The sequence below is a fragment of the Mirounga leonina genome, unplaced genomic scaffold (assembly GCF_011800145.1).
Source record: "Mirounga leonina isolate KUSES-001 unplaced genomic scaffold, KU_Mleo_1.0 Mir_168, whole genome shotgun sequence".
Lineage (NCBI taxonomy): Eukaryota > Metazoa > Chordata > Mammalia > Carnivora > Phocidae > Mirounga > Mirounga leonina.
Genome location: NW_023270426.1, coordinates 56,101,623 through 56,121,634, shown reverse-complemented (window position 1 = coordinate 56,121,634; position 20,012 = coordinate 56,101,623). Strand labels below are relative to the sequence as shown.

At 35.4% G+C, this 20,012-nt stretch overlaps 1 long non-coding RNA gene across 1 annotated transcript in view; it reads right to left on the bottom strand.

Moving 5' to 3' along the window:
• Nucleotides 1-4,391: 4,391 nt before the first annotated feature.
• LOC118016968 overlaps nt 4,392-20,012 on the bottom strand; it is a 66,450-nt gene continuing 50,829 nt past the window's right edge. Inside the window, exons 2-3 of the long non-coding RNA XR_004680986.1 lie at nt 16,548-16,615; nt 4,392-5,914 (exon numbers count right to left, since the gene is read on the bottom strand). This is a non-coding gene — a long non-coding RNA (uncharacterized LOC118016968). The remainder of the gene's footprint in view (nt 5,915-16,547; nt 16,616-20,012) is intronic.

The window sequence follows — 20,012 nt, the reverse complement described above, 5'->3', positions numbered from 1 at the left end:
TCAATAAATATGTAAAGATACTTCAATTATAAAAATCCTAACTGAATGGCTATACTTATGATGAGTAAAGTTTATTAATAGGTTAAAAAGATCAGTTGGATGGCTAAAATGGCCAACTATTCACTTAATTTTCCTTTTTTCTTGACTAAGTGAAAAGAAATCACTGAGAAGAAAAATTGAAATTGCCATTCTTTTTTTTTCTTGATGCTGTTATATTTTACCTTTCAAAAGACAAAACATGAGCCAAGATGGTATTTTCCATTACAGAGAAAAGAATAATGGTTAGGGATGAGATATTTCCACATAGGAAGAGTATGAATATGGATTTGATATGTTATATGTTAATTATGGGGGGCCTTTTTATTTGTAATGGGTAAACATACACTTGTGTTTATTGTTATTTCTTTCATAATTATGATCTGTCAATAAATAACACCAATGTTTAAGTCTCTAGAAATAGAAGTCAAAAGTTTCCTCTTTTTTTGGAAGTATTTTGTATTTCTGAATCAAAGACTTCTTAGTATTTATGATAAAAACAAAATGTTCCTACATTTTGATGTTGGGAAGTAGAATAGTTTAACAACTTCTCTGAAATAATAGATAAAACTTGAGGAAAATAGAGTTCTAATTTTAAGCTTTAATTTTTTAGTTAAAAAATTTCAGGTGAGGACGGGCGCCTGGGTGGCTCAGTTGGTTAAGCGACTGCCTTTGGCTCAGGTCATGATCCTGGAGTCCCGGATCGAGTCCCGCATCGGGCTCCCTGCTCGGCAGGGAGTCTGCTTCGCCCTCTGACCCTAACCCCTCTCATGTACTCCCTCTCTCTCATTCTCTCTCTCTCAAATAAAAATAAATAAAATCTTTAAAAAAAAAAAAATTTCAGGTGAGGGACGCCTAGGTGGCTCAGTCAGTTAAGCTCAGGTCACAATGTCAAGGTCCTGGGATTAAGCCCCACATCAGGCCCCTTGCTCAGCAGGGAGCCTCCTCTCCCTCTGCCTTTGCCTGCCGCTCCCCCTGCTTGTGCTCTCACTTGCTCTTGCTCTCTCTGGCCAATAAATAAATAAATAAAATCTTCAAAAAATTTTTTTCAGGTGATTTTCAGGTGATGGGGATTAAGGAGTGTACTTGTGATGAGCACCGGGTAATATATAGAATTGTTTAATCACTATATTGTACACCTGAAACTAATATCAGACTGTGTTAACTACATGGAATTTAAATAAAAACTAAATGATTTATTTATCTCTATCATTTTCTCCATGGAAATTAGTCCTTTAATTAATTTACAAAATTACAATATTCCTTTAATTCACAAAAATGCATTTACCTTTATAATACTACATTGAAGATGATTCCATATTTATTATAATACCTGCCTGATTCAAGCTTAAGTAGAACAAAGAAAAGCAAAACTAAGTTAGGCAATGTTCTTTCTCACTGTTTTTGCTTTCACATGCAGTATTCCTACTGACAGCTGGGTGAGGAAAGGTGCATTATAGTAATATTAACATGCCAAGTTTCCTTACAGGCTGTGCCTGCCTAGCAGATAAATGTGTAGTGTGAATTAACAAGCATGCTGCACCTGGGTTTTCCCAGTGGTATTCAAAATAATTCTTCCCAGGGACACCTGGGTGACTCAGTCGGTTAAGCGTCTGCCTTCCGCTCAGGTCATGATCCCAGGGTCCTGGGATCGAGTCCCACATCGGGCTCCCGGCTCAGCGGGAGCCTGCTTCTCCCTCTGACCCTCTCCCCTCTCATGCTGTTTCTCTCTCGCTCGCTCTCTAAAAAATAAATAAAAATCTTTAAAAAAAAAAAAAAATTCTTCCCATAGCATAGCTATGGTAGCCCTGATGCCTTTAGACCTAATATTAGTAAGATTAGTATACCCCGAAGCTAAAAAAGGAAGGTTTGGAAACCTGGGAGTATAACCCTATCCACCCTAACTTATGAACTAACGTGAGATTTGCCTTAGATTTTAAGAGAAATTATGGAAAGAAAAAGTTTAACAGCAGTTACATATAGCCAACAAATCCATTATATTAGATTTGGATAATATAAAAACAAAGTGAGTAACTTTTATTGAGTGGTTACTATATACCAGAAACTTTGATAAGTGCTTAGAGATCATTAATTAGTTGGGCTCCCTAATTAGTTCTGTAACCTGCTTCCTCCCTGCTTTCTTTCCCCTTAAGTATTAATACTCCTTACCTACTCTACTTTTATTTATTCCAAGTGTTTATTACACACTATCACACTAGATGCTTTACTTATTATTTTTTATTTTCCTGTTGCTTGTCTCTTTCCACTACAAGGAGTGCTCCTCAAAGACAGATATCTTTGTTTTATCAGTCAGGATACGCTAGACTACCCTGCAGTAACAACCCCAAATTTCAATGACTGAAAACAGTAACATTTATTTTTTACTCATGTAATATGTATCATCAATCCACAGAGATTTTATACAATGTAGTCACTCAGGAATCCAGAGACTTCATTGCCAAACGTGCTTCCATGATCCCAAAGACTGGGAAAAGCAAGTATAAATGCTCAATGAGGCTTAAAATTTCTAAAGTGACATATGTCACTTCCACTTACATTTTATTAGGCAAAGAATATCAAAATGACTATCTCTGAATTCAACAGTGCTGGGAAGGGGCTTACATTTTAGTGCACAGACTATAATTTACCATGTAACTTTCACTGATTGCTGCAACCCAAGGGATGAGAATACTTGCTGGTGCATAGAAGATCCTGAATAAATACTATAGTAACTATCATCATCATCACTTTACAGACAAGGAAAGTGAGGCACATGGAGGTAAAGCAACTTGCCAAATTCTCGAAAGAGTAGTATGTGAATCAGACAGTATGGCTTTAGAAACTAGACTCTATTGGTAAGTTGATAAAAGAGACATCACTGTTGATACTGAATATTCTAAATTTCATTGAAGAATAGTGGCATAAAACCAGACATAAGTTAGACTTCATCTGGCATACTCCTTCCACCTCCAAAAAAGGCTTTTGAAGTTTGACAATTTGCGGAAGATAAGGAAGACACTTCGTCTAAGGTTCTAAGGTGGAGGTACAGGTTGTTTTGTGGTCAAAGGTCCTGGATACTTATTCTCTCTAAATTAATTATTCACAAGATATATATTTTTCATCAATAGAAACAGAAATGTATGTTTGTACTGTGGAACTCTCAGAATGTAGGAGAATGTGCTTTTAATAATTTAGAAGCCTGGGAAATGTAAGACTTTTCTATATATCTTACATCTAAAAAAACAGATATAGGTAAACATGGTGATGTTTTGCATTTTGTTGAGAAAACTCTTTAAAGAAAATATCTGAATTAACTAATCAAAACCTGGCAGTTATGATGGAAAACAGAATTACCAGATATTTATAAGTCAAAAATTCAAATGCGTCTCAGTGTTGAATAAGAAACTTCTTGTTTGAGGGCAAAAGTGTAAGTTTCAAGCAGAAATTACTAGTGTGCCTTGGAGAAACTAATGTTTAATTTCATGTGTATTTTACCTAGAGGAAAGCAAATTATGCCAAAATATTGTAGACCATACTGGTTTCCAATTATAAAAGTGATACCTACAAATATGATACCTAATATGGAAGAAGTTTACTAAAGTCATTTTTGATCCAGAAAATGTCCATTAGGCATATGTCATATAGCAGAGTAAGTGAAGGTATCATAGCAACTACAGTATCAATTGGGTATGTTTTAAGCTCATCTTATTCTTTCTGGTGGTTTTAAAAAATGCTTTGGGTTTTCCTAATGAATTAGGCTTGGAGAGTATGTATTTTGGCGAATTTTGTTTGGCAGTACATACATATAGAGTGTTACCTAATATAAGGCATTACTATGAATCTTTGTAACTATTTTTAAAGAACGTTCATCTTTTTTTTGTTAGTTTATTACACCATTACAAAACCTTAGAAGGGATTCCTCGCTATTTCTCTTTATCATGTAATCCTATTTTCTGTTTGAGTATAAACTGACCATTTGCTTGGGGAGATTTGTCTATAGGCAATTGCCAACACTGTACTCACATTGTCATGTATAATCTAATGTAATATGTTCTTTGAAAATCATTATGGCATTATATTTTATATATTATATATAAATATTATATCAATTACATTTTCTAGGAATTGAACAACAAAAAAATCAATATTCCACCTTTCTACCTTTACCTGATGGCATTCACTTTCATTAGAATGATCTCAGCATTTCAAAAGTTATTTCATTGTCTTTGTCTATTACATAAGGCAGTAAAATACCTAGGAAACATTCAGTAACAAATAACATATAAGAATGTCTTTTTTTTTTTTTTGCCTTTCTTTTGCTTAATATGTATATCTTTAAAATATTCTTTACTATTTTAACATGTTTAATTTAATTTTACCAAGATATAAAGTAGAAAAAAAGTTTATTATTACAAGGTAAGAAAGTGATGATTTCACAGAACTTATGTCTCCAAATATTTACCTGGTTTAGATTGTGAGTTAATGAATAATGGCAGTTGGCTCATTTCCCACCTTTAAAACTTGAGGAGAGGGAATAGTAACAACATTCACTGAACATTTCCTGTGTGCAAGGAATTTTGCTGTGCTGTCAAAAGATAAACTGAGGCATATTAAAAACTTTGAGAGTTCATTTGAGCAAACATCCATTTCAATCAGGCAGCCCAAACCAGAAGTGGGTAGAAGCACTCCACCCACAGAAGCTAGGGGAAAGACTTTTATAGAGAAAAGGCAGAAGCAAAGCAAGGAAATTATCTGATTGGCTGGAACTTAAGTTACATTATTTGTATTATTTGAGAAAGCCTCCTTGGCTGTTTGTGACTGAAAAGTTAGGTTTTAATTTCTCCACTTTGAGGCATTTATAGGCTTAGGGTTTTTTTGGTTTGTTTATACAGACTGCTAAGGCATTAAAACCACCTCAGTCTAATGGCCTCCTTCTTCAAATTAACTTAACAATGCTATACATACATTATTTTCTTTAAACAGCAGAATATCCACCAAAGGACATGCAGTATTATTATCCTTATTTTAAAGACAATAAAATTTAGGCACAGGGAGATAAAATGGCTTGCCCAAGGTCATTTAGCTAGGAAATGCAGGAGTAATCTATAAACACCAGGCAGTGTGATGCCAGGTTGGAATTCAACCTCTCCACAATACTGCCTAACACCATCTGAAGATGCAAGAGTACCTGCTAGGAAATGAGCAAAATCAAGAGCACTTCATCTTTACTTACTCTCCACATCAACCTTGCTAAGGGAAGTATTAAATCCCATTTTACAGATGAGAACAAGATTAGAGTAGTTACATTAAATCACTCAGGGTCTGACCAATAGTGACCAATAGTGTCAGGACCAGGATTCCAGTCCTGGTTTGTCTGAGACTGACTATACCGAAACTGGTATGGGAGTATACCAAATTGTAAATGTGGTTTTCTTGAATTATTTTTGAGGGTTGAAACAAACACCTGTTTTTAAATTTTTTTTTTTCTCCAAATGAACTGTCCTTTGTTAATCAAAGAGTAGAAAAAATGTACAGCAAGTTCATTTAACATTTTCCCAATACCTACAAATGAGCTGGTAAATTTGTTATTTTGTTGTAAAACATATTGGATGTGTGGGGAAACAACCCTGTACATATTTTCTTAAGATGTTAGAGTTATTTTGATTTCCAAATTGCATATACATTAAAGCAAAAAGTCATTAGGTAGTTATCATCTTAATAGAAACCTTTATACAATTTCCCATGTTCAAAAAACTTAATTCTTGAGTCCTATGGTTTTGACAATTATCAAAAATAAATTATTTAGGCTTTTTTTTTTGCCACCCACCACTCTTTGTCTGGTCTGCCTCTTCATTCTTCGAAGCCATGTGACCAAGCACTGTGGGTACGAAAGGAAAAGAAATCCTTTAACAGTTATGCTTTTACAAAAGCTTCCTGCAACTTTAATTTTTAGTGAAACTCATGGAAAGAACTCTGAGTACAGGCTTCTGATAACCTTAAGATCATAATACTAAACTAGGACACAACTTGAAACACTGGTCATAATACCAAGGCTTTGACTGGAATGTCATATTTGAGAGACATGTATAGACTCAGATATGACCAAAATTGTTTTAAGGAACTATGGTTGACTTCATGGAACCAATAAAGCCCCTTGGAAATATCAGTTTGTTACCCTGCTTACAGAGTTTCCAGCAACCTTAGCAGAAATGCCTCTTATTTAATACCTGATTACATCATTGCCTCCCAAAATGAGTTTAACTGAATTGACCTACTGTCAGGACTAAGAGACTGGTTCAATAAGAGGGAACAACCTATCAACTCAACTGTTCATGTGGGCAGTTCCAAAGGAGGGAACTGTAGGGGCCAAGGGCAGGCAGCTCCAAGGTGGGCCACTTTGCCATGAAGATCATCTTGAGTTAAAAGCGATCAAACCTAGCAGATCCAGGAACAGCCCTTTACCTCCCCATGAACTGCCTAAATTTACATTGGAAAGGAGAACCTGTACTAGGAAGAGTTATTAACAGAGATTCCTCTTTGCCTAACAAACTTATGTGCATAACAGAGTAACCTTTGTTTACTAAACATCTCTTACCTTTCTGCTAATGGTCTTCCTCCCCTTTGTATCCCTACAGTCATACCCCTCTCCTTAGCTCAGGATGTCACATAAACCTCATGTTGTCTGTCTTTGAAATTTCATGTCCATGTGGATTCATTGCTGGTAGGACACTAAATTTGATTTTCTCCCGTTAATTGATCTCATGTAAATTTAATCCTTAGTTCAGCTAGAAGAATCTTGAATAGAAGAAAATTTCTTCCTCCCCAACAATTCTATGAAACATAATTTTAAGCAGCAAATACCAAATTTCAAATCTGAATAGTAAACATACTCTTCAAAAAATGAACGTAAAATCTACCACCAAAGGCATGCAACAATTTAGTTCTCCTTTTCTTTCTACTATTTACTTTCAAATCTATTTTTTTTAATAATGGAAAGGAATACAGAACACAAATAAATGTAAAACCCTAAGTTATTTGACTTTTTAGTTTTCTAATGTAATGGTCTCCAAAGTCTGCTTGTGTCCTTCAGGACTACACAAGACAACCCACAGGGATATCAGGAGAAACTATCACATGTCTATTTCTATTTTTACTTCATGCTTAAAAATGTCTGTGTACTATATAATATACATTATATGTTGCTATGGAAATATATAATGTAGAAATAAATATATGGAAGAAAATAATTTACATATTTGTAATTTTTAAAAATAACTACTGCTCAGTAGAATAACCTCCAATACAATTTTAATTCACTAAATCTCTCTTTTTTGAAGAACTACTTTAAGTGAGGCAAATACTGGATAGCATTAAGTCAGGCAAAGTCTCCCCCACAAAATAAACATGCTCTCTGTTGAGTGAAATAAGGATACGAAAACAAAAAATACACAGTTGAAAGCATCCAGGACTTATCTGAAAGATGAACTTGTTGAAAACTTTCTACACTGTAGTATTTTTTCTCAATAGGTAACTTCTTGAATTTGATTAAGTGTGAACTACCAAGGCATTCATATAAACAGCAGCTAAAAGATCATAAATTTTATAGAACTTTAAGTGGTAAGTAAACAGAAAGCAACAATTAGGGTAACAGCCATTGTTTATGTACATATATTTTTAGGTCATTTGTGAAATACTGCTTACAATTTGTGAGCATTTTGCATCTTTTACTTTGAAAATACTAAACTATTATTAATCACTTATTTTCCATCCTTTTTCCTTTCTCTCACTTTCCTTCTCTCCCTTCCTGCCATGTATGTTTATATTATTTAATGCCTACTGTGGTATGTGCCAAGGTATTAAGCCAATTACAGTGTCCTTCCAAGAGCTGGCTCCACCACCTATAAGCTGTGTAATCTTGGGACAGTTTTACTTAACCTGTTTCCTCTTTTTTAAACAAAGATACTGGGGTGCCTGGGTGGCTCAGTCATTGAGTGTCTGCCTTCAGCTCGGGTCATGATCCCAGGGTCCTGGGATTGAGCCCCGAATGGGGCTCCCTGCTCCACAGGAAGCCTGCTTCTCCCTCTCCCACTCCCCCTGCTTGTGTTCCCTATCTCGCCATGTCTCTGTCAAATAAATAAATAAAATCTTTAAAAAAACATAAAACAAAGATACTAAAACTATTTGTTATTATGAGATGTAAATATGTTATTAAATGTGAAGCTCTTCTTTTAGTGCCTGGCATATAATGAACTCTCAACAAAGATTTTTATGATGAATAGTAATTTTAAATGTATTTGCAATATCCAACCTCTAAGATATAGAAGAAAACTATATTATTTTAAAAAAGGCCATTTACAGGCTGATCTCTCTCATTAAAATGCTGGCAGAAATTTTTAACAAAGTTAAATCCTCAAAAAAAGGAAATCAACCTCTGTGAAATATAAAAAGGATAATACATCACAAACAAGGAGGTTTATTTCAGGAATGTGTGGGTTTTTTCCAGCTTTAGTGAGATCTAATTGACATAAAATACTGTGTAAGTTTAAGGTGTACAATCTGGCAATACATATATATTGGGAAATGACTACAACAGTAATGATTCCCACATTCATCACCTCATGTAGAAACCATTTTGTGTTTGTGTGATTAGAACTATTAAGATCTACTCTCTTAGCAGCTTTCAAGTTTATAATACAGTATTAATAACTATGGTCCCCATGCTGTACATTAGGTCATCAGAACCTATACCTTATAACTGGAAGTTTGCACCCTTTACTCACTTCCCCTATTCCCTTGTTCTTGGCAACCACCAATCTACTCAACTGTGTTCAATTTCTTTTAATATTCCTCCACATAAGTGAGATTATACAGATTACACAGTATTTACCTTTCTCTGTCTGACTTATTTCCCTTCGTACAATGTTCAAAAGTTTCATCTGTGTTCTCTCAAGAGACACTTAGGTTGTTTCCGTGTCTTGGCTACTGTAATTAATGTTATTACCACGAACATATATCCTTTGGAATAAATACCCAGCAGTGGGAGTGCTGGATCATATGGTAGTTCTGTCTTCAATTTTTCTGAGGAAACTCTGTACTGTTTTTTATTATCGTGGCTATACCTATTTACATTCCCAGCAACAGTTCACAAGGGTTCCCTTTTCTCCACATCCTCTCCTATACTTGTTATCTCTTGTCTTTTTAGTAATAGCCATTTTAACAGGCGTGAAGTGATAACACATGGTGGTTTTGATTTGCATTTCCCTGATGACTAGCGATGTTGAGCATCTTTTCATGTATCTGCTGGCCATTTTTATGTCTTCTTTGGAAAAATGTCTATTCAAGTCTTTTGTCCACTTCTAAATCAGATTGCTTGGATTTTGTGCTATTGACGTGTATGAGTTCTTTATATATTTTGGATATCAACCCTTTATCAGATAGATGGTTTATAAATATTTTCTTCTGTTTCATATACTGCCTTTTAATTTAGTGGAATCACCTGTAGTAGAGTGGGGTGTTCAGGTTGTGTTTCCTGGCACTGTAGTACCACTGGCTGGATTCTGCAGGTGGGCAAGGCAATGGACTGTGCTCCTCAGTTGCCCCTGGTTGAGTGGGGCAACCATATGGTGCTACTGGACTCTGCATTCAGTGTTCTGCTTTTGGTTGAGGTTGTATCCTACACTTTCTGGTCAGACAGAGCCTCCAGCTATACCCCATAGTTAGGTAGGATGGAGATTGTGCTTAACAATTGGGAAGAGTCACTGTCCCAACTTCCTGGTCAGGTGGGGCTATGTAGTAGGCTCTGTGATTGGCCGGGGTCACAGACTGGGCTCCCCACCTGGGAAAGGCTGCAGGCTGCTCTTGTGAGAGGGACTGAAGCTGTAAATGAACTATGTCACTATCTTAATGACATCCATTCTTGAGGAATGCATGTTGAATTTAGGATTTGAGTATTAGTGTGAATGAACAAATTAGCAGAATGAAGAAGAAAAACCATATGATTATCTCATAAGATGCACAATGAGCTTTTAATACAAATCAATATTCACTTGAAAAACCTCTTAGCAAATTAGATATAATAGGGAACTTTCTTAATTTAATAAAGAATGTCTACAAAAATCCTGTGTCAGGGGCGCCTGGGTGGCTCAGTTGGTTGAGTCTCTGACTCTTGTTTTTGGCTCAGGTCATGGTCTCGGGGTCGTGGGATCAAGCCCCACATCAGGCTTTGCATTCAGCGGGGAGTCTGCTTGAATTTCTCTTTCCCTCTCCCTCTGCACACCCGCCCCACTGGTCATGCTCTCTCTCTCTCTCAAATAAATAAATAAATCTAAAAAAAAAAAAACCAAAACCCTGTGTCAAATATTATACTGAATAATAAAATATTGACATCTTGCCCATGAGGTCTGGGAGGAAGCAAGAATGTTTGTTATCAACACGTCTTGATAATATTGTATAGTAGGTCTTACCAAGTATAATATGTGAAGAAAAAAAAAAACATGAGGTATAAGGAAGAAAAATGGTTATTATTTTCAGATGATATCATTGTGTGTAAAGAAAAATAAAATTAGACAAAATGGAGGCATGTATCATGGCTATAGAGTGGTGGATTAACTACTATAAAGAGGTCAATTTTTCACAAATTGTTCTATAGTTTAATACAATGCTGGTCAAATTTCCAGCAAATTTTCCAAGTATTTTTTTTTGTGTAAATTGATCAGGTGATACTATAATTTATATGGAGATGAAGGACTTAGAATGGCTAAAGAGCATCTTGAAAAAAACAAATGAAGTTGGAGAATTTATATTACCAGATTTCACAAATTATAAATGTACAATATTTAAGATATTGTGGTATTAGTGAAAAGATAGACAAACATGAAACTATAAGAAACTCAGAAACAGGTATGCACATTTAGAACCTTATAAATCATTACAGAATTGACATTCTGGTACAGGGAAAAAATACTCTTTTCAATAAATTGTTCTGAATCAATTGAGTACCCTCATTAAAAATAAAAAAGTTTAACCCCTACCTCACATCATATGCATGAATATATCTCAGATAGAGTGTAAATTACATGTGGTTAAGAGGGTCACTATTTCTGTGTTAACATTATACACACATACAGATTTTTTTAAATGAATATAAAATAAATAAAAAGAAAACTTACTAAGTGTTTTTAGAAATATACTAAAAGAATATACATGTTTTATATAATGAGGCAGCCATGTTCATTAACCTGGCTGCATAGGCAACATTTGAATATCAGCAATTCTTACATTTAGTCATGGACTTGCTCATGCATAGGGCAAATAATCATTTTTTATTAAGTGTTTGCTTGAAATAACATTTGCAGAGATTAAGAAACATCCACAGATTCTTTAATGCTGACCTATATTTATGGAATTATGTATAAAATTTCTAAATTTCTAGTATTCATCTTCTACTAAACACAAAAAAAATCCATAAAGTGAATCATTTTAACATAATTTCTTTAATATATTTTGACCTTCTTTGGGGAAAATGATTAAGTTAAAGAAAAATTTTAAATTAGATTTATGTATAAAATTTCCAAATTTCTAGTATTCATCTTCTACTAAACATGAAAAAAATCCATAAAGTGAATCATTTTAACATAATTTCTTTAATATATTTTGACTTTCTTTGGGAAAAATGGTTGAGTTAAAGAAAAATTTAGATGGAGTTTGTTTTTCCCCTATATTGAGTCTTTCTAAAAGCAACACAAAATGATCATAATAAAAATATTTATCCTAAAATTTGTTTTCCTATTACTTTTAACTTATTTTTTAAAGATTTTTTTTTGTTTGAGAGAGAGTATGGGGGGAGGGGCAGAGTGAGCAGGAGAAGCAGACTCCCCACGGAGCAGGGAGCCCAATGCAGGGCTCCACCCCAGGACCCCAAAATCCTGACCTGAGCCAAAGGCAGATGCTTAATAGACTGAGCCACCCAGGTATCCCGCTTTTTTTTTTTTTTAAAGATTTTATTTATTTGACAGAAAGAGACACAGCGAGAGAGGGAACACAAGCAGGGGCAGTGGGAGAAGGAGAAGCAGGGAGACCGATGAGGGACTCCATCGACCTGAGCTGAAAGCAGACACTTAACGACTGAGCCACCCAGGCACCCCGGTATCCCGCTTTTAACTTATTTTTAACATTAGTCCTTTTTTTAATTCTGTAAGATTTTTCTTAAATATGGCTTTCATAATCTCTTATGTATTTCAATTTAGCTGAAAGTATGATTTATTACTCTTGCATTGAGGCTTTTTAATGCATTCCGTGGCTGTTCTTTCAAAGGAAAACATTCCTTTGTGTATTCCTCTAACGAACAAGTGGTGTGGCTTCTCCAGTGTCAAAGTGACAGTCTTCCAATCACAATCATTTCCCAAATAGTATTCAGTGGAAAAATAACATCTGTAGATTAACTCAAACCATCTTGATAAAATGAAGCAGGTGCTCATATTAGCATTTCTAAAGCTAGAGAAATCCATCTGCAGAAACTTGATTTATAGTAATTTTAACCTGATTTATTCTTCATTATAAGTAAGTGCACTACACAAGAGATAGGTGAATTATAGTACTTAGTGAGGTAAACATATTTAGAAGATTATGATCTTGCAGAAAATCTGTTGTTACTCTCCTTGAACAAGAGTCTATAGAAATCATTTGCTCTTTTGCTTTAACTGTAATGATATATATTATGAAAAGTAATAATTTTTCTTTCCATAGATAAAAAATACAATTCTATAACCAAATACTTTTTAATGATACAAAAAAAATGCTTTTTTCCTTGTGATGAAAAATTTTAGGATCTACTCTCTTACAACTTTCAAATATGCCATACAGCAGTGTTAACTATAGTCATCATGTTGTACATTACATCACCAGTATAAATATATATATTAAAACAATATTGGAACTAATTTAGAAGGCTGTCAATAAAAGATTAAACAATTACTGTTCTTTGACAGAATGAAATACTATGCAATTGTTAAAGGGACATTCAACCTGCATGCATAATAATTATGGACTCATGACCACAATATCTTATTGATTTTTAAAAATAGCAAATACCAGAACAGTTTGGATAATTTAAAAAAATACACAGACATGGAAAATTACCCTGAAATGCACATATCCAACTGTCCATCAGTATTAATTTCATAGAGGTAGGAGTGTCTTTCATCTCTCACTTTATACACCTCTTTATATTTGAATATTTTCTTACTGATTTTGTATTATATTTTACTATTTGGTTTTTTTTTAATTAATTATTTATTTGACAGAGAGAGAGAGACAGCGAAAGAGGGAACACAAGCAGGGGGAGAGGGAGAGGGAGAAGCAGACTCCCCGCTGAGCAGGGAGCCCGATGCGGGGCTCGATCCCAGGACCCTGGGATCATGACCTGAGCCGAAGGCAGACACTTAACGACTGAGCCACCCAGAAGCCCCTATATTTTACTATTTGAATATATGAAATATTTTTTAATTAAGAGGGACTAAAATTTTTTATTTAAATTCAATTTAATGAACATACACTGTATTATTAGTAGAAGTAGTTTCAGAAGTAGAATTTAGTGATTCATCAGTTGTATATAACACCTACTGTCGCCCTCCTTAATGTTTATAACCTAATTACTCCATCCCCCTACTCACCTCCCCTCCAGCAACCCTGAGGTTGTTTCCTGTAGTTAAAAATCTCTTATGGTTTGCCTCCCTCTCCCTCTTTTCATCTTATTTTTCCTTCCCTTTCCCCATGTTCACCTGTTTTGTTTCTTAAATTCCACATATGACTGAAATCATACAGTATTTGTCTTTCTCTGACTGACTTATTTCGCTTAGTTCAAGACCCTCTAGTTCCATCCATGTCATTGCAAATGGCAAGATTTCATTCTTTTTGATGGCTGAGTTATATTCCATTGTGTATATATCACCTCTTCTTTATCCATTCATCTGTCAGTGGACATCTGGGCTCTTTCCACAGTTTGACTCTTGTGAACATTGCTGCTATAAACATTGGGGTGCATGTGCCCCTTTGAATCACTATGTTTGTATTATGCTTAGATAAATACTTAGTAGTGCAGTTGCTGGGTTGTAGGATAGCTCTATTTTTAACTTCTTGAGGAACGTCCAGACTGTTTTCCGGAGTGGCTGCGCCAGTTTGCATTACCACCAACAGTGTAAGGGGGTTCCCCTTTCTGCATCCTTGCCAACATCTGTTGTTTCCTGGGTTGTTAATTTTAGCCATTCTGACTGGTGTGATGTGGTATCTCACTGGGATTTTGATTTGTATAGGAGGGAACTGATTACTAATGATTAATGAGCTCTTCTTTAATAGGATGTATTCTTCCTTAATTGTAATCATGAATTACATAGGAAAATGATTGCCCATGAGCTATAGATAGTCCTCTTAAATATTATAACCCACATATAAACTGATATTTTTACATGGAATAATTTTGATCATGTATGAAAATCTCTAAGACTCACTGAGAGTACATAAAACTTAAATATATTTTGAATATATGTTTCTTAGAAAATATAATTTTATCTGTATCTAGTATGAATGTTATCAATTAAACATAGCAACTAATTATAATACATTGAGAACCTGACTGTGAATTCTTTGGCATGAGATACATAATACACCTCTCTCATGTCCAACTGACCAGTGGAAATTTACTGGTTGCCAAGATATTTATAGAACAGAGGGGACAAGTTAGAATAGTGTTGGTCTGGCCTCTGGGGCTCTTGGGTGACTAAGTCAGTTGGGCATCTGATCTCTTGATTTCAGCTCAGGTCATGATCTCAGGGTCTTGAGATTGAGCCCTCACTGGGCTCTGAGCTCAGTGCAGCCTGCCTCAAATACTCTCCCTCTCCCTCTGCCCCTCCTACTGCTTGCATGTGCACTCTCTCTCTCTCTCTGTCTCTTTCTCAAATAGATAAATATAAGTTTCAAAAAAGAAATATTCTGGCTTCTGATGAACTATCTGTTTAGATAGAACTATATTTACATCAGTACACTTCTTAGAACATGCAGAATGTGGATTTCTCCCAAGAATGTCATGATAATAAGTTGACCTTGCTCTCTCCTGGATAGTTTTTATTTTTATTTGTTTCAAGCTACTTTTTATAGACCTATAACAAGTAAAGAATAGTACCCATATAATAAATAAATCTCATCAGATATTGCCTTAGAAACATAGGAGATTCAAAATCTGTGTAAAATCATATTGTCTGTTATAACCTGCCATTTGCATCCCATCCTACACCATCTCCAATACTCAATGGCCTCCAAAAATGTTAGTGAAATCAATTTACATAAATAACATGAATGTTAAACTAAAGAGGGATTTCAAATATGGCATAAAAAGATATGGTGTAAATTGGGAAGAGTAATTCCATTTAATATAGGTATTTTGAAGCATTTCAGGTAAATATATGTATATGTCCTTTAGCTCTTTTTTAGATGTACACATCTAGAAGATAATATACACATTATCTTTATAAGTCCTAGATAAGCCACTAGATGACTGATTTCTGCCACACTGCAGATCATCTCTACTTGGTTCATCTTTGAACAGGATCATGTTTGAACTCCAACCAATTAAATCTTTAGCCACATCATTTGCAACCCTGGGCTAAATCCACAGGCCCTCTCTTTGCTCTGCAGGCCTGACACACTTAGCCAGATGACTTTTCATTTTCTGGTTAACTCCCTACACTGCTTTTTCTGGAATCTGACTTTCCCACACTTTCTTCTCTCAACCTCATGTAAAGTTGAGTATATAAGTATGGTATAATCTTTTCTCATAGTTCCAATTTCTGACTGCTGGTTTTCATTACTCATTTTTTAAACTCATATTCACCATAGGTAAACAGATCAGGACAAGGAAGGTAGGTACAACAAAAATAAGAAATATGAGAAAAAAGGTCTCAGACACTGAGACAAGGACTTAGTGCAAGTGACTTACTAAGGAAATGCTCTCAGGAGAAATCCTCAAAGGAATGCAAAAGGAAAGAAAGGAAAAGTGGAGGAAGTAAAAAAAAGGGTGTAATTTCACACAAAATCTCAGCTTTAGTCTGATCACACAGGAAACTCTGGAATGAAACTTACACCTCCGAGTTTGATTGATTTGAGGCAAGATCTTTAGGCTTTCAATCTACTGTACCCGTTGACTATTCTCTAAGACCACCCTGTGGGAACATTGTAAACATTTTCCCAGACACTTCTAGCTCTCTGAGTAGGAAGGGCAAAATGATCCCTTAGTTCAGCACAGGGCTGAGTGTTACAGGTGCAGGCTGTTGAAAGCTATGCACAAGGAAGCTGCAAGATGGGCTTATTGAAAGGATCAAAGGAATCCCAAGGGACATGGCCACATCACAGAGTTTGCTACGCAGTCTTTATTGAAATGTAGTTGGGTTTGACTTGCCCTTGTGAAATTTCCTTTGATTGCCATCTTATTTCTCCATGATAACTTGTTATGTTTCCTTTACCTTTCTTCAAATTGTTCCTCTGAGGCAAAAGTCTTTTTAAATATGTTCATCAAGTCTCTCTTCTTTTTCTAAATAACAAGAAAAAGTGTCTTCAGAAAGGCAAGATAAATATGAGAGAAATACCTAATTATCAAGGTCTCTAGGCAGTTGGAGGCTACCCTCTTTCAGTACTGAGAAGGAGCCACTTCTGCTGGCCTGGAGTGTTTAAGAAATCTGGGGTCTAGTGTTTCTAAATATTTCCATCCCAGCAACCCCTATGCAGGTTTTGGGGGCTCACACATCTTCCATCAGGACTCCTGACTTTACCAAAGGAGACCTGCTAATTCTGTTTTACATTTAATGTCTGATAGGAGATTTCTGACTACACTTCAATGAATTTATTTTTCAAAGTACAGTTTAAATGTAAGTCACAAATATAACAAGTGGTTATAAATATTCTTTTTTTAAATTTTTTTAAATTTTATTTTATTATGTTATGTTAATCACCATACATTACATCATTAGTTTTTGATGTAGTGTTCCATGATTCATTGTTTACGTATAACACCCAGTGCTCCATTCAATACGTGACCTCTTCAATACCCATCACCAAGCTAACCCATCCCCCCACCCCCCTCCCTTCTAGAACCCTCAGTTTGTTTCTCAGAGTCCATAGTCTCTCATGATTTGTCTCCCCCTCTGATTTCCCCCCTTCATTTTTCCCTTCCTACTATCTTTTTTTTTTTTAACATATAATGTATTATTTGTTTCAGAGGTTCAGGTCTGTGATTCATCAGTCTTACACAATTCACAGCACTCACCATAGCACATACCCTCCCCAATGTCTATCACCCCAGCCACCCCATCCCTCCCACCCCCCACCACTCCAGCAACCCTCAGTTTGTTTCCTGAGATTAAGAATTCCTCATATCAGTGAGATCATATGACACATGTCTTTCTCTGATTGACTTATTTCGCTTAGCATAATACCCTCTAGTTTCATCCACATCGTTGCAAATGGCAAGGGAAGCAAGGGCAAAAATGAACCATTGGGACTTCATCAAGATGGTTATATTCTTAAAATTTGTAGGGGCTCCTGGGTGGCTCAGTCAGTTAAGCGTCTGCCTTCAGCTCAGGTCATGATCCCAAGGGTCCTGGGACCGAGCCCTGCATCGGGCTCCCTGCTCAGCGGGGAGCCTGCTTCTCCTTCTCCCTCTGCCTGCCGCTCCCTCTGCTTGTGCTCTCTCCCTCTCTCTGTCAAATAAATAAATAAATAAAATATATTTTTTTAAAAGAGTAAAATTTGTATATATCAAGACCTAGACCAAGGTCATTTTACCTACTGTACTTCTTATCGATGCTTTAATGTTAAGTATTAGGTGCTTCTAGCTTAAGAGTCGATGAAGAATTTAATCTTAACCCGTGGATGATTTAATATTAGTGGCCTTTTGACTGCCACTCCTCTCCCAATTTGCTTTCCTAACTTGGTCTAGAACATGTCCTTGTTGCTTCTGTCTTTACTTGATTATTTTGCTTTATCTTTTACTATTTTATATTTAGTTCCCTGCAGAAAAAAAAATTTATTTCTTACATTATATTTATTTTATATTTCTTTTTAAATTAAAAAAAAACTTAAAAGAAAAAAAAGATGTCTGTACTTCACATATAATGTAGACTTATTTCCCAACAGGAGTAAATGTTTATATGCTGAGTATGAGTTATCTTCTTGTTTGTAGCTCTTCTGTTGTATTTCAGTGGAAAGTCTGGATCCAGCTTTGTTCTAAGTCTTCAGTTCACTTCTTGTAATCATTATGTGAGAGTATATAGGACTTCTTGCTTTCGTGATTTTACCAGTTTGGGAAATGTAACTGGATTCCCTTACTTAATGTGTGTGTATTTTAAAGAAGATGTACTTTCTTTTAATATTTTATAACCTATCTTTTTGAATGCAACATTTTTAACAATTAAAATTACTTTTCATCTACTAATTTTTTTTCAATGTTTATAAAATCTCTTTTGAAAAAGTTCTGGGCAAGATTTCATTATGGCAGTGTCAAACAGAGATCAGAGGTCTTCAATATGGAGTTGAGAAAATGAGATGGGAAGGAAAAATCCAGAGATAGCACAAAGTACATAAAGACCTGAGGGTCAGAACTTAAATATATTGGTTCCCAGAGCACTGAAGGATGTAAGTAGTGTAGATAAGATTTATGTGGTTTCTGGAGGTAGTTATTTACCCCTTGACTAAGCACACCTTTCAGAAGAACCAATTCCCATGAAAATAAGAGGAAGAAAATATAATTCTACGAAGGGAAGCTATTAATACTTACATCTGTCCTTTATCTTAAGACTTGTTTTTCTGAATAGATTTATATATATAGTAAAATGCTTAATACTGACTCACTATTTTAAAGTGAATTAACTAAAATCACAAGAGATATTAATGGCACTTAAACAGTCAGCCAGACCATAGTTTAAATAAATATATTAAGGTTTATGCTCATATATTACTCTCCATTATCATTTGAAAAATTAAATGTTTGATATGTAAGAATATTTACAGAAAACTCTTCTAGCATGTCAAACAACATAAATTTAGCTTCTATAAATTAAAGGAAATCCAAGATCCCATAGTTAAATGACAGCAGATTTCTGTATTTAAGATTTCTCTGACCAATAGAATAAACAGCAGAAATTAATTAGGAAGAAGTGAGAGTGATACCTTTAGGTTCAAATCAAACATCTTGTGCTTAAAATATTGAGGTGGGGGCACCTGGGTGGCTCAGTCGGTTAAGTGTCTGCCTTTGGCTCAGGTCATGATCCTGGGGTCCTGGGATGGAGTCCTACATTGGGCTCCCTGCTCAGCAGGGAGTCTGTTTCTCCCTTTCCCTCTGCTGCTCTCTCTAACAAATAAATGAAAAATAAAAAAACATTGAGGTTGGAGAAATTAACAAGATAAAGCAAGAAGAAAGATACTGCTCTTATGCTCTAGGACAGGGATTAGAAACCTATGGGTTTGGGCCAAAACTGACCTGGCACTCATTTTTATAACTAAGGTTTTCTTGGAACACTGTCTCATTAATTCTTATGAATTGTCTATGGCTGTCTTTCTTCCTCCCTCCCTCCCTCCCTCCTTCCCTCCTTCCCTCCTTCCCTCCCTCCCTCCCTCCCTCCCTCCCTCCCTCCTTCCTTCCTTCCTTCTCTCCCTCCCTCCCTTCTTTCCTTTCTTTTCTTTCTTTCTCTCATTCTCTCTTTCTTTCTCTTTCTTTCTTTCTCTCTTTCTCTCTCTTTCTCTTTCTCTCTCTCTCTCCCTCCCTTCTTTCCTTTCTTTTCTTTCTTTCTTTCTCTTTCTTTCTTTCTTTCTTTCTTTCTTTCTTTTCTTTCTTTCTTTTTCTCTCTCTCTCTCCCCCTCCCTCCCTCCCTTCTTTCCTTTCTTTTCTTTCTTTCTTTCTTTCTTTCTTTCTTTCTTTCTTTCTTTCTTTCTTT